The following is a 13,651-nucleotide window of genomic DNA, read 5'->3' as shown; positions in this document are numbered from 1 at the left end:
CACAGACTGGCCAGCCTGTTACCTAGCCTTCTCTATTGAAAATGAGCATATAAATCCTATTTTTAAAGTACCAACGTATTTTCATATGAGCCTCATCAAGGTAATCAGAATAGTAAACTATCACAAATTCAGAGTAAATGTATTTCCATATCAAATGCAATTATTTTTCAGATTAGCCACTGTTCCCCATTTATACTGTGTGCATCAAGAATTGTTTGCAAATGTATTTTTTTAAAAGATTTATTTTATTTATTTCTATCCCCTTCCCCCCCATTGTCTGCTTTCTGTGTCCATTTGCTGTGTGTTCTTCTGCGTCCGCATGTATTCTTGTCATGTTGCACTGGGAAACTGTGTCGCTTTTTTTGTTGTGTCATCTTGTTGCATCAGTCCTCTGTGTGTGTGGCACCACTCCCACAGGCTGTGCTTTTCTCGCGCAGGGTGGCTCTCCTTGCAGGGTGCACTCCTTGTGCGTGGGACTCCCCTACACAGGGGACACCCCTGAGTGGCAGGGCACTCCTTGTGTGCATTAGCACTGCGTGTGGGCCAGCTCACCACATGGGTCAGGAGGCCCTGGGGATGGAACCCTGGACCCTCCATATGGTAGACGGATGCTCTATCAATTGAGCCACAACCGCTTCCCTGCAGATGTATTTCAGCTGGCTTCATTAACACGTAAAGATAGCCATCTTTTCACCTGCGCCTAATCAGCATGCGCCTCACCCTGCGGAACTTTCAGGACGACCTCCGGCTTTCAGAGTTTTCTCCACACTTACATTCTTATATTCACAAAGCCAACTCGCTCTGGTCCACTTATCCGTAGGAAAGCTGCCGCCTGCCAATCCCTCATGAGGGGAGCTGCAACAAAGAGCAGCGCAGCAAGGGGATCACCGGCACTCCACCAAGTGCAAACGGGGGAAACAGAGCTTAAATGTGAGGAATAAAGAGCCAATGAAAAAGAAAGTCCTGAATTTAGGGGACCAGAGAGCCTGCTTCTTTCCCGCTCCCATCCCTCCCCTCCCCTCCTGACCCACCCCATCTCCAGCTTGCTTGACTAAACTATTTTGCCTGGGTCTTGGAAGGGGATAAGCAAGGGAGAAAAAGACTTCCTGAATAGAACACTGAAATATGGTTTATGAAACAAAAATAAATAAAAACACTTAGCAGAAACGCAGTGAAGAGTATTTTGTTGTGTTTTTTTCTTTCCGCATGATCCCTCATTTTCACGCAGGGCGTGCGTAAGCATGTTCTTGGGTCCAAATGCTGAAAAACTTTTTCTCCAAATTCTTAAAGCAAGTGGTGATCAGGGCAGGAAATGATGAACAAAGAAAGGAATGTCACAGATTCCAGATGGATACTGGAACCAGCAGGGGAAATACAAGAAACCACACGGAAGTTTTCCAAAGTTAACCTTCCACGATTTCTTGAGGGAGTTGTTACTATTGGAACTGCAATAGTAAAGGGAACAGACATAGCAACTTGTAACTTTCAGTGGCTCAGAAATAACGGGGTTCCATAAGGCCAAGTCTTCTTCTCCCTTCCCTTTACGAGGCACTTTGTACCATCGAAGGCAGTGTTAAACCACAGGTCACTTTATACCATCCAAAGGCAGTGCAAAATCACGGGTCACTTTCACAGAAACAAACGGGGGTTCTTAACCTCTTTTGTTCCACAGACCCCTTTGCCAGTCAGGTGAAAACCACAGACCCCTCACTAAGTCCACACTATCCTGTGGATTATTTAATCAATATATCACACCCACAACAACACGTCCCCACAGGAATGTGTTTTGTTTTGTTTTTTTTTGAATTTCAATTCAAGCTCATGGACCCCTTGTTAGGAACCCCTGAACTAGATGGTTCCTAGGATTTGAACCAACAAAATTTGGTATAAAACTAGAGTTGCCCTACATGTAAACTCTCTATGAGCCCCAAAGTTAACAAGTGGAAGAAACGAGAATCATCAGAAGTTACACAATCACGCAAGCATTACCTTTCTTTTGCCAGGCCATGATTCCCGCCTGCAGCAGGCCAACAGCCAAGAGCCCCATCCTTCCGAGGGGTGGGTCACTGCTTATTTCTTTCATTATGGCTCAAGGACCAACAGTGGCCAATGGTTTCCTTTCCTAAAGTTGATCTGAGAGGATTCGAGTTTATCCCTAGAATAATAACATCTCATCCACTCGAATCCCAATTCATTTTCCTGAGCTGCACAGCCTGTGGGTGCCCATGCACCAGAAATGGCCAAGCCGTGCCACGAGAGAATAAGTCAGAAACAAAGAGAGAAAAACCTTTAAGAAAAATCCCAAGTTGTGGGCCTAAAAAAAAAAAAAGGTTTCTAATACAAATACAAGCTATTAAAACAAAAACAAAAAAGAATTGTAGATAAAGATCTCAAGTCACGGAAAGTGGAAAGACAAGATGCCATCCTTGAGCTTCCAGCAAAGCAACAAAGAAGCGCAGCGGCAGGAAGCTGGGAGAGATGGGGCCTCCCCAGGGCTCCCCCTCCTGCCCCCTCCTCCCCGCCTCACCCCACACGCAACCGTCCTAGGAATCAGGGCCAAGGGGATCCACAGGTCTCCTGGGAGTAGCTCTGTAGACCTTAGTCATGTCAGATAGGAAAAAAAAAAATACTAAGAACTGTTTGAGAAACAAGGAACAACATCCTTCTCAACATGGACTGGCCCCATTCTATGGCAACAGGGATCTCTCAGATAAAGGAGAAGAGTAAGTGGCAGCCAATTACTGAGCCTCCTCACATCTCCTTCCCAGCCACAGAATTCTAGATGTCACTGCAACATCTAGAGCAAGGGGGTGTGCATGTGCTGCAGCTGTATTACTCCAAGAGGAAAACTTGTCTTGTAGGAAAGTACAACGGAACACTTCCTTCCTTTAGCCTCAGTGCCCCCTCTTCCCTGAGTGATGCCCCTGAACCCTCACTCCTCCCAGAAGCCTGATGACGTGCAGCGTCCAGACCAATTCCCAAACATACTCAGCACTGACGGCATCCGCTTCCACGTGACTGTTACCACGGCAAGAGTTTTGTGCCTGTGAAATTTCCCCCCATGTGAGCACTCTCCACCCTGCCCTGCTTTACAATATTTTGAAGGTTGGAAGAAAAGATGGGACAGAATTTAAAAGTTAGTGTAGGGAAGTGGATTTGGCTCAATGGATAGAGCATCCGCCTACCACATGGGAGGTCCAGGGTTCAAACCCCAGGCCTCCTGACCCATGTGGTGAGCTGGCCCACGCGCAGTGCTGATGCGCGCAAGGAGTGCCATGCCATGCAGGGGTGACCCCCGTGTAGGGGAGCCCCATGCGCAAGGAGAGCCGCCCCATGTGAAAAAAGTGCAGCCTGCCCACGAGTGGCGCCGCACATAAGGACAGCTGACGCAGCAAGATGACTCAACAAAAAGAGACACAGATTCCTGGTGAAGCTGACAAGAATGCAAGCGGACACAGAAGAACACACAGCGAATGGACACAGAGAGCAGACAACTGGGAGTGGGAAGGGGAGAGATAAAAAATAAATAAATCTTTAAAAAAATTAAAAAATTTTAAAAAGTTACTGTAAAGTAGATTAAATATCCGATTGTTTCCAAAAGACTGTAAGGTAAAAATTATGTAGATTTGTGAGAGTTGTTATTGCAATTGTAGCCTCTGCACAAGGTTCTGGAGAAAGCACTCAAACATCAGGGGTGATCTGCTTACGTTGCCCCACTGGGCACATCAACCTGCACCTAGTTATCTTCTTCTGGGCAGGATCCAAGCGCTGAGCACACAACCACGCCCACAAGCACTCAGTGAGAGGACAGGGGCACCCCTGTCCCTTCCTCCTCCAGACCCGACCCCTTCCTGCAGGTAATTAACGTGCAGGGCAATGGGGCCACGTGGCCCCTAGCTCCAACGATCGCCCCCTGAAGTAATGAAGATCCAGGGCCAACCAGGGCTGACCACAAACCATAAGATCTTAGAGCCACTAGGCATCTTGGAGGTCAGCAGGTCCAGGACGCTAGATTTACAGATAAGGCAATGGGGCGGGGGACGGGGAGGGTGACGAGGATCCAAGAGGTTAAGTGTCTTTTCCAGGTCACACAGACAGTCAGGAGCAGCAGGGCTTGTTCTCCTGGCTCCACAAGCTCACGTCAGACAAAAGCAGCCTTTCGAAGGCACACAGGGCTAGACCACAAGTAGCAAATACGCCTTTCAGCAGTAGGCTCACGGAGCCAAATGATGAGCCAGAGCGGGGAGTTCAGTGCTGTGCCCAGCTGACTCCTTCACTGCAGGGATCACTGTCTTCCAAATATGGGGCACATCCACGCTGGCCTGGTCCCTGAGGGGACGGTACCAGGACAACATGGTGCCACGGATACCACTGCTTCCGGCAGTGGGCAGCAGTCACCGCGCCCTCCACTCTCCCAAAACCGACAGGAGTTGGGCTGCTCTCCCTGCCCACTCTCTCTCACCTCAAGGGACAGCAATCCAGGGGTAGCCTGCATAGAGCCCCTTGGATGGGCAAGTAAAAGAAGCTCGGATTGCAGATCACCCACCCAAGGGAAGGCCAGACTCCACTGGGACCTAGCGGAGAAAGTCAAGGGCACTACAAGCCCTGGGCCTGACCTCCAAAGCGCGCCCGCAACAGCTCGTCCCTTTATCAGCTGATGCTGTCTAGCGGAGTTCCCGAGGCTGCTTGCTTTTCTGCCCAGTTCCTCTGAGTTCAGCTCCTCGCCAAGCCGGCAGGGCTTCCTGAGGAAGGGTGAGCATTCCAGCCGCGGCCCTGCGAGATCTGGAATTCCCCAGCTTAGCTCTCATCCCAAAGGCCATGGGAAAGCCAAGCCAGTTCCACCACTACAACCCTCAATTCCCGCATTTGTCGTAGGTCCTGCCTCCACCCCCTCCCCAACTCTAAACAAAGACCTAGCTTGGTTAGCTCTCCTGGGGTCTGCACAATTATGGATTTTCCAGAACCAGCTCATATTCCTGGGATCTCTGCTAACAGCCGAGTTTGAGTCCAGCCTTGGAAAGCCCCAGTTTAGCTTGGAGCCCAAATAAAGCCCAGAGTCTAACTGCCTTCCACTGTCACAGCCTCCAGCCGGCTCAAAGCAATGCCATCCTGCCCTCAGCACCCAGGGTGGGCTTTTCTCACTTAAGGCGACATCTGGACCTGGCTAGAGAACGTAGACCACCCCTTCAGCCTACAAGGAGGAGGGAGACAATTCACACAGAAGCCTGAGAGCAGTGGGTCCAACTGAGGCAAGGAGAAGAAAAATGCTCCCTCCCCACAGAACGTCCTGGAATCTGCGCTTGGTGGTTCGTGAACTTATTTTCTTAGAAAGGGACCCTGACTTGTGCAGGTTGTTCCAAGGACGGCCCACCGTGGTGAGGTGCCGGCTTGGGGGCTGGTGCTTGCCTATTCCAGCAGCTGCCCTGGACCACAGAGAGAAACAGTGACCCCAAACTTGCCCTCTGATCAACCAAGGAAATGCCAGCAAGGGTCCCCAGGCTGCAAACGAGCTGCTCTTCCCAAAACGTACATCTGTTTTAAAGAAGCATGCTGAGCTAGGACGAATCTGTTAGAGACACTATGACAGAAGAGGACTGATGGTCAGTCAAAAGAGGCTCAATGCCTGGAAGGAGACGTCACTTGTGAAGCAAGAACGAGCGACAGTCTCACATTTCAAAAGTGGGTTTTCACATAGAATTACTACATGACTCAGCAATTCCAATCCTAGGTATAGATCCCAGAGAAGGGAAAACAGGGATTCAAACTGATCCGCGCCCACCAGCGTTCACAGCAGCATTACGCACAAGGATGAAAAGACAGGAGCAACCCAAGTGTCCAACAACGGATGAATGCGTAAGAAAATGGGGTATACACACATCCTGGAATATTATTCAGCCATAAAAAAGGAATGGTGTTCTGACATACGGGTGAATCCTGAAGACATCCTATTGAATGAAATAAGCCAAGCACAAAAGGACAAGTTCTGTCTAACTTCCCTTATATGAAATAACTGGAATATGCAGATACATAGAGACAGAAAGTAGAGCACATGTTACTAGGGGCAGGAGAGCAGGGGGAATAGGCTGCCAATGCTAAAGAGGACATTTTCTGTTTGCAGTGAGCAAAATGTTTTGATAAAGGATGGCAGTGATGGTAGCACAACATTGTAAATGCAATTAATGCCAATGAATTGCACATTTAAAAATGGAGGAAGTGGACTTGGCCCAATGGATAGGGTGTCCACCTACCACATGGGAGGTCCACAGTTCAAACCCCGGGCCTCCTTGACCCGTGTGGAGCTGGCCCATGCGCAGTGATGATGCGGAATGCCGTGCCACGCAGGGGGCGTCCCCCACATAGAGGAACCCCACGCATAAGGAGTGTGCCCTGTAAGGAGAGCCGCCCAGTGCAAAAGAAAGTACAGCCTGCCCAAGAATGGCGCCACACACACGGAGAGCTGACACAACAAGATGATGCAGCAAAAAGAGACACAGATTCCCAGTGCCGCTGATAAGGATAGAAGTGGTCACAGAAGAACACACAGCAAATGGACACAGAGAGCAGACAACTTGGGGGGGGGGGAAGGGGAGAGAAAATTTTTTTAATATAATAATAATTTTTTAAAAATTAAAAAAAAGAATCATGACATATTTAAATAAATAAAAATGGTTAAAATGGCAAATGTGCTATTATGTGTACATTACCACAATCATTTTTTAAGGTGGGTTTTTGAAAAAAACATGTATTAGAAAGGGTAAATAACTTTACTTTCAAGCAAGCAAAACCCAGTCATCCTTGCCTGCAATCTCTACCCCAAAACTAAAGCTCTAGCTACTGACCACCTCTAGGTGATAGCAGGGGCCACCGTGTGTGGCCACAGGCTTACTGTAGTGGGCACCACTGACAGAGGCCAGGTGGCTGCAAACTCCTAGGATTTCAGGTAGCAGGCAGGTAAGGCCGTGAATGAAGCAGGCCAGGTGTAAGGAAAAACAGCCCTCATGAGAAGTCAAAGATAACTGACTCTCAGCAGCAGCGTTCAAGGGGGACAGAGAACAGGGGGACAGGGGCACACTGGTCAGCCCTGCAGTGGCTACAGGGCAGAACCCCAGCTCAGCACTGGCAGGTGCTTGTCAAGAGGCAATTCAGGCTTGACACTGCCAGAGCTTCCAATGTTTTAAGAGAAGCGGCAAGTCTGGGTTTTAATTTTGTAACTTCCTTTAATGTTTCAAAGGTTGACAACTAATTAAGGCATTCAAAACACTGTGTGGACAACACAAAGGGAGGCAGGTGATCTCTGGTCTAGTATACGTGTTGCCCAAGTAACTCACCTGATCTTTCCATCACAGAAGGTCTTGACTGTTGTTGTAAAAGTTTCACAAGTGTGTTATCTTGCTTCACCAAGAAGATTTTAAATTCCTGGAGGCAAAGGCCATTCATTCTGTATGCCCTCATACCTCGAGAGCTGCCAGCCTCCTGGCATGGTGAGGTAGCCCCTAAGCTTGGGAGGCAGGTGCCTCGTTTCAAATCCAGCTCTACACTTACAAGCTGTTTGATCCCAGCATGTTACTGAGCCTCTCTGAGCCTTGCTCACTCACCTGCAAAGTGGAATCACGCTGCTGTGATGAGACAGCACTGTTTGAGTTCTTACTTAGCACAGTGCCTGGCACACAGCACATGCTCAATAAACATTAGCAGCTCTCCCGTTATCAGAAATTCTGTTGCTATTATTAGTAAGTGCTTGGTAAAAACACATTGAATAGGAAGAAGCAGACATTTATGAAAGGCTTTGAGTGGCATTGCCCAATGCCACCCCTCCACCAAATACCAACTAGGTAACGAGGCCACACTGATGCTATATCTTAACACAGGCACCAAAGCCTCTGGCTTTATCCCCCTTCATTTCAAAACTCAAGGTTACTGAAAAAAAACACTGTCTGTAACCCCATCTCAACACAAGGTCAAGAAATAACTTGGTTGTAAACCAACTCACTGTATAGCAGCAGATATAGCAGGGCTCTAAAATAGAACACAACTAAATTACATATTTTATATTTGGTGATACCTATCATTATAATAGGTATGTGCTATATATTTATATTTATATGTAGTTTTACTGTATGAGTTAGGATCTAAATTGTATGTGAGTGACAGAAATCTGAAAGAATCAGGTTTTTTTCCTGTCACGTACAGACAGTTTTTTGTTCTCTCACATAAATGCAGACAGTCCTGGGTCGGTATGACAGACCTATAATTATCCTCTTGTCCTCCACTATCTTCAACATGTGGCTTTTACTTAGGAATCCAGGATGGCTGCTCTAGCTCCAGCCATCATGTCAGCATTCCCATCAGCAGAAAGGAAGTCAATGAAAGGAAGGGATAAAGCCCTCTCTTTAAGGACATTTTCTAGAAGTTGTATCCAACATTTCTACTTATATTCTATTGGCCAGGAATCAATCACACAGACATGTTTAACTGCAAGGGAGGCTGGAAGTGTAGTCTTTATTCGGGGTGACCATGTGCCCACCCAGCCAACTTTGGAGGGCTCAATTACTAAGAAGCAAGGGAAGAGATATTAGGTAACAATTTGTAGCCATCTCTACCACATGAGCCTTATAAAGGATTCCCTGCATAATTCTTCTTCACATGAGCTCTGCCCCCCAAAACAAGAGTCTCTCCACAGTCCAGGACATGGGATCCCCCCAAATCATAAAACTTAGAAGTTGGCACACAGACCTCACAGGATGGAGACAAGCCCCAACAGGTGGACCACCTGCACCCCTTTATTGAAAGGACAGCCCAGAGCCGGGAGACAAGGGATTGTCAGTTCTGAACAAAATCAGGCAACCCCTCTTGCCGTCTAATCTGGGATGGTGAAGGAATTCAGCCGCAGGATCAGCTGGCAGCCTCTGGTCACCCTTACAAGAAGTTCATATGACTATTACGAGAACTTTACCAGTCATTACTTCACTTATGCCTGCCAGTGTTACGTGCTATGTTTTACAGTTAAAACGACTGAAACCCCGAGAAGGTTAAGAAGGCTGGTAACTCAGGGAGGAATCGGTGAGCCCCAATCTGACTCCTGGCCTCTCTCGGCCTCATCGCGGCCTCAGGTCCAGGGCCACTGGACAACATCAGCAATTACAGAAACGTGCCTGGGAAGAGCTGGGAGCAGCCTCGACCCTGTGGTTCTCTTGCTGTATGCCCTAGGAAAGCAGCTCAGCCTCTCGGTCTCAGCAGAAAGAGGCATCAAAGTCTCCTCCTGTGCACCTCACAGAATTGTGACAAGATTAAATCCTGTGCACCTCACAGAATTGTGACAAGATTCTCACATAATAGCATGTGGAAGCACCAGGAAAACTTCACAGTGTTCTACAAAGAGCCCTCTGCTTCCTCTCCTGGGCATTTTCATGGAGTCCATAAGCAGTGACTGATTTAAGGTAGAGTAAAAAATGTGTAGGAGGGGCACAAAATCAAAACACACTGGTTGTTCTAGTACCTTCCAGAACTGAACTTAAAACCTAAAAGAGAAACCACAAAAGGGAAAGTGCAACCTTTTCTCTCAGAAGAAGATAATAAAACAAACTAAAGAGATGGTTTAGATGGCACAGCTCAGTGTCTTCAACTATTTGAAGAGCTTGACTGAGTGTGGAATTGCTGTGTGTGGTGTCTTGGAAACAAATAAAAAGGCCAATAACGGAACATAACAAGGAAGTGGAAATTGGCTCTTACTCAAATGTACAAAGAAAACTGGCCCATGAATAGATCACACCTAATTTACATCTATGTTGGCAAAGTCCAAAAACAAATAAAGCCGGGAGAAAAAACTAATAATTAGCAAACTCAACTTTGTTAAATGCCTCCAAAGAATCCTTTGGCTCTGTTTAAGAAAAAGAGCAGAAGATATTACCCAAAATCCTTTCAGTTATGCCAAACTCTGGTTCCCCTGTCTCACTGTCACCTTCCCTGGAATTACAAGAGCACCAAAGCAACAGCAGGCAAAGGAGGAAAAGATGGTGATCAGGAAAATCTCACATACTTGAGTCTGGCTGACGCCAAATTAGGCACCAGCGAGACAAGTAACCCACGGCTAGTAAACAGAAAATTCTGCTAGGCGACCATGAGGCACAGCTGGAATCTAGTTTATCTGGTTAAAAAAGGCATCAGAACCCACGTGTAGAAGGCTCCAGAATCAGGTTTTTCTTCTACACTGCAGAGACGACACTCTGAGTCACCATAAAACTAAAAAGACACTGATCTTTTACTTACCTTTGCAAATTTATCCAGCTGGCAATTAGGGGCTAAGATAGAAAAATGATTAAAGTTCTAGAAATTATTAAAATAACATGAAAGGGAAGCAGATGTGGCTCAAGTGATAAGGCCTCCACCTATACCACATGGGAGGACCCAGGTTTGATTCCTGGGGCCTCCTGATGAAAAAGGAGAGAAAGCATACCTGTGCAGCCAGCCAGTGCCCCCCAGGGCGTGCTGAGTGCCTGTGCCATGAGCCAAGAGCCCACACTGTGAGCTGAGTGCCCACACCGTGAGCCGAGTGCCCATGTGGTGAGCCAAGTGCCCACATGAGTGCCTGCTTGGCAAGCCAAGTGCCTGCACGGTGAGCTGAGTGCCCACATGCATTTGCTTGTGTGGCGAGCCAAGCGCCCATGTGAGTGCCAGCGTGGTAACCCAGTGCCAGTGTGGCGAGCCAGGGCCCACACGGTGAGCCAAGTGCCCACACGAGTGCCCATGTGGCAAGCTGAGTGCCAGCATGGCTAGCCAAGTGCTCACACAGTGAGCCAGTGCCCACACAAGTGAGTCACACAGCAAGATGATGACGCAACAAAAAAGAGACAAAGGGAAGAGTCAAGGTGAAGCACAGCAGAGACAGGAACTGAGGTGGCACAATTGACAAGGAAGCACTCTCCACATCAGAGGTCCCCAGGATCGAATCCCAGTGAATCCTAGAAGAGAAGGACAAGAAGAGAAGACAAAAAGAGAAATAGATACAGAAGATCACACAGTAAATGCACGCAGACAGCAAAAACAGCAGGGCAGGGGCAGGGGAGGACGAGCAAGGGGAAAAAAAGAAGCAATAAATGATGTTAAAAAAAGATTTTAAAAAAATAGTAACATGAGAAAGAAGGATTCAAAAGAGAAATATGAGGCACAAGAGTCACTCCTCCATTGACTTAGGCATCAAGAGTACTATTTTCTGTCTCTAGGAAAATTACCCACCTTTCATATAACCCTGAGCAAGGCATTTCACCTCTTCTCCCACAGCCTTCCCTCGGTGCATGATGCTTCTTCATAGCCTGTTTTAGAAAACTGAGATTGAAGATGCAACATTTACTAACAATGTTCTCTATCTAGCAGAATACTGATTCTACCCTAAAGAAATTAAGGTGACCCTTAAATTTTATACGTGATTATTCCAAGCGTGGGGTTAAAACTTCTTGAAAACAGAAACTAGTAATGTCAAAGTTCAGGATGGCCAAAACTTGCCCAGGGGAATCCAGCAAAGGAGCCTTGCGTGCAGAAACATGCCGAATATTTTGAGACACTCATAGAACAAGGAATCACTATTTTTGAACCTAGAGTCATCTTGTTGACCTATCATTTCCAACAGAGATAAAATACACACACACACCAAAAGCTTCCCAGACACTTCAGTGCCCAGAGTGGGCCTTTAGCTGGATCTAATTGACCTTCACGTTGAGAACTCATTTCCTAAGATTCCTGTGGAGCAAGCCCAGAAATTACTTTCAGGACCGAATGAAGCCCGGAAGTTGGAGACAATTCATCTCATATCTATTTCTAAGGAGTCTAAATGATGATGTAATTTGTATTTATACTAAAGTTCAGGTTGATGTAACTGTTAGCTGTGAAAGCTGTCTCACGCTTTTTAAAAAACTGAGTAATCTGTTACAGATAAAATCATTTCAAGATCCCTTTTATCCCATATCAGAGTTTCACTTTAATGTCTGCTCTCACCTGCAAAAGCTGCGATAACCGAACCCTAGAACTGAGGATCTGAGCCTGGCATTCGAGGTGCATCTCACAAGCCAGGCTGGACCTTGCTTCTAGGGCAGGCTTTGCTTTCTCTAGTTTGTTCTTTACTTATATCTGACTCCTACAAACTCCTTCTGTCTTTCTCACCACCGTATTTTCCCTACACAAAAGCTCTCTTTAATCTGGGTATATTATTTTATCTTTCTGGCACCTTATATCCTTCTCTAAAGAATGTTTTTCCCATTTTTAAAGTTGATTTTTTAGTTGTTCTTTGTGCACAAAGAATTTTACATATATACATAAATACGGTCAAATACTTGCTTTTACAAAACAGATCCTTATTTCCAGACTTTTTTTTCTCCTCCCCATTCCTAAATAAGTATTCCCAGATTCTCCACCTCAGATAACCCAAAGAATAGATTCATACAGTTCTTTATTTTTATATTTGCATATACTTGTCTATGTTTTATTATTTTTAAGGGGATGACACAAGACATATTTTTTCAGCATTTTGCTTTTCTTTCTACAAGCCACGGGGTGTAGCTTTGGATTCAGTTCATTCCTCTGAGTAGCTCCATAATAGGTCAAGCGTGGACGGACCCTGATAGAGTTGGCCATTCCGCTCCCAAATGGCATTTACCTTGCAGTTTTTTGCTACGTGTTCATTGAACGGCTTACTACGGGTGGTATGGCTATGAATATTCTTGTACATCGTCTGCACCTACTGGTCAAAGCTAGAATGTCGTCGTCATGCTGTGAGCTCCTTTCCAGGTCTTTTACTGTACCGAGAACAGACTCCTACTCACATATGATGCAAAGGGCTTGATAATCAGTAAGGTCCCTCTCAGCTCAAGCAGCCCCCTGGCTTGACACCTGCTCGCTCTCCTTTCTAGAGGCCGACCAGCACCTACAGGATGTGAAGTCCAAGTTCCTAGCGTGGCCTACCATTCTACCCACCCACAGGCCAGAGGTCCCCATACCTGCCCAGTCCAGTCCACCTCTCTATTGTCCCCCAAAAGCTGCTTACATTGCCCAAGTTCTGTATCTTCACAAATGACCAGCCTGACACGACTCCCTCCTGTCTCAAAACCCCACCCATTCGTCAATAGCAGATTCAGAAACCTTCTCCAGGAAGCCTTTCCTTTCTAGCACAAAGTAAAGCAACCTCTGCCACTTTTGAACTCACACAGCTCTCATCTACCCCACTTATTCAAGTGTGACTCTTCTTTCCTTTTTCTTTTCTTTTCTTTTTTTTTTTTCTTTTTTTGCTTAGATAACACCCTACTGTTTGTTTGTTACAAGAGTACAGAGCAAATAGCTTCAAATTATACTAGCAATAACACTACACAATAAAGATCCAAGCCGGTAAAGTGCATTTGTTCACACACACAATCTCAGTTAATGTTCATTTACTCTTTCACTTTGACAAAGAAAGAAACTGAGGCAGAACCAAACTGAGGTTAGGAGATTTGCTAAAGTTGCAGAATTAACAAGAGATAGAGCTGGGACTCGCTCTTGTATCTTCAAGTTCCAAGTCCTATTAGTCACGCCCTCCTCACCACCACTGCCCTCCGAGGGTCTCTCGTCTCGCCGGGCAGCGACGAGAAGGTCTGTGGAAACTGAGCCAAATCTGAACTCCATCTCC

The 13,651-nt window shown here is 46.5% G+C and overlaps 1 protein-coding gene across 2 annotated transcripts in view; it reads right to left on the bottom strand.

The window, feature by feature from the left end:
• Positions 1-13,651, bottom strand: part of RASA3 (RAS p21 protein activator 3) — a 215,786-nt gene that overhangs the window by 193,041 nt on the left and 9,094 nt on the right. The gene's annotated exons all lie outside the window — the stretch shown is intronic.

This window comes from Dasypus novemcinctus, chromosome 17 (assembly GCF_030445035.2).
Source record: "Dasypus novemcinctus isolate mDasNov1 chromosome 17, mDasNov1.1.hap2, whole genome shotgun sequence".
Classification (NCBI taxonomy): Eukaryota; Metazoa; Chordata; class Mammalia; order Cingulata; family Dasypodidae; genus Dasypus; species Dasypus novemcinctus.
The sequence above is the reverse complement of the archived record's forward strand: the minus strand, read 5'-3'. Positions and strand labels throughout refer to the sequence as shown.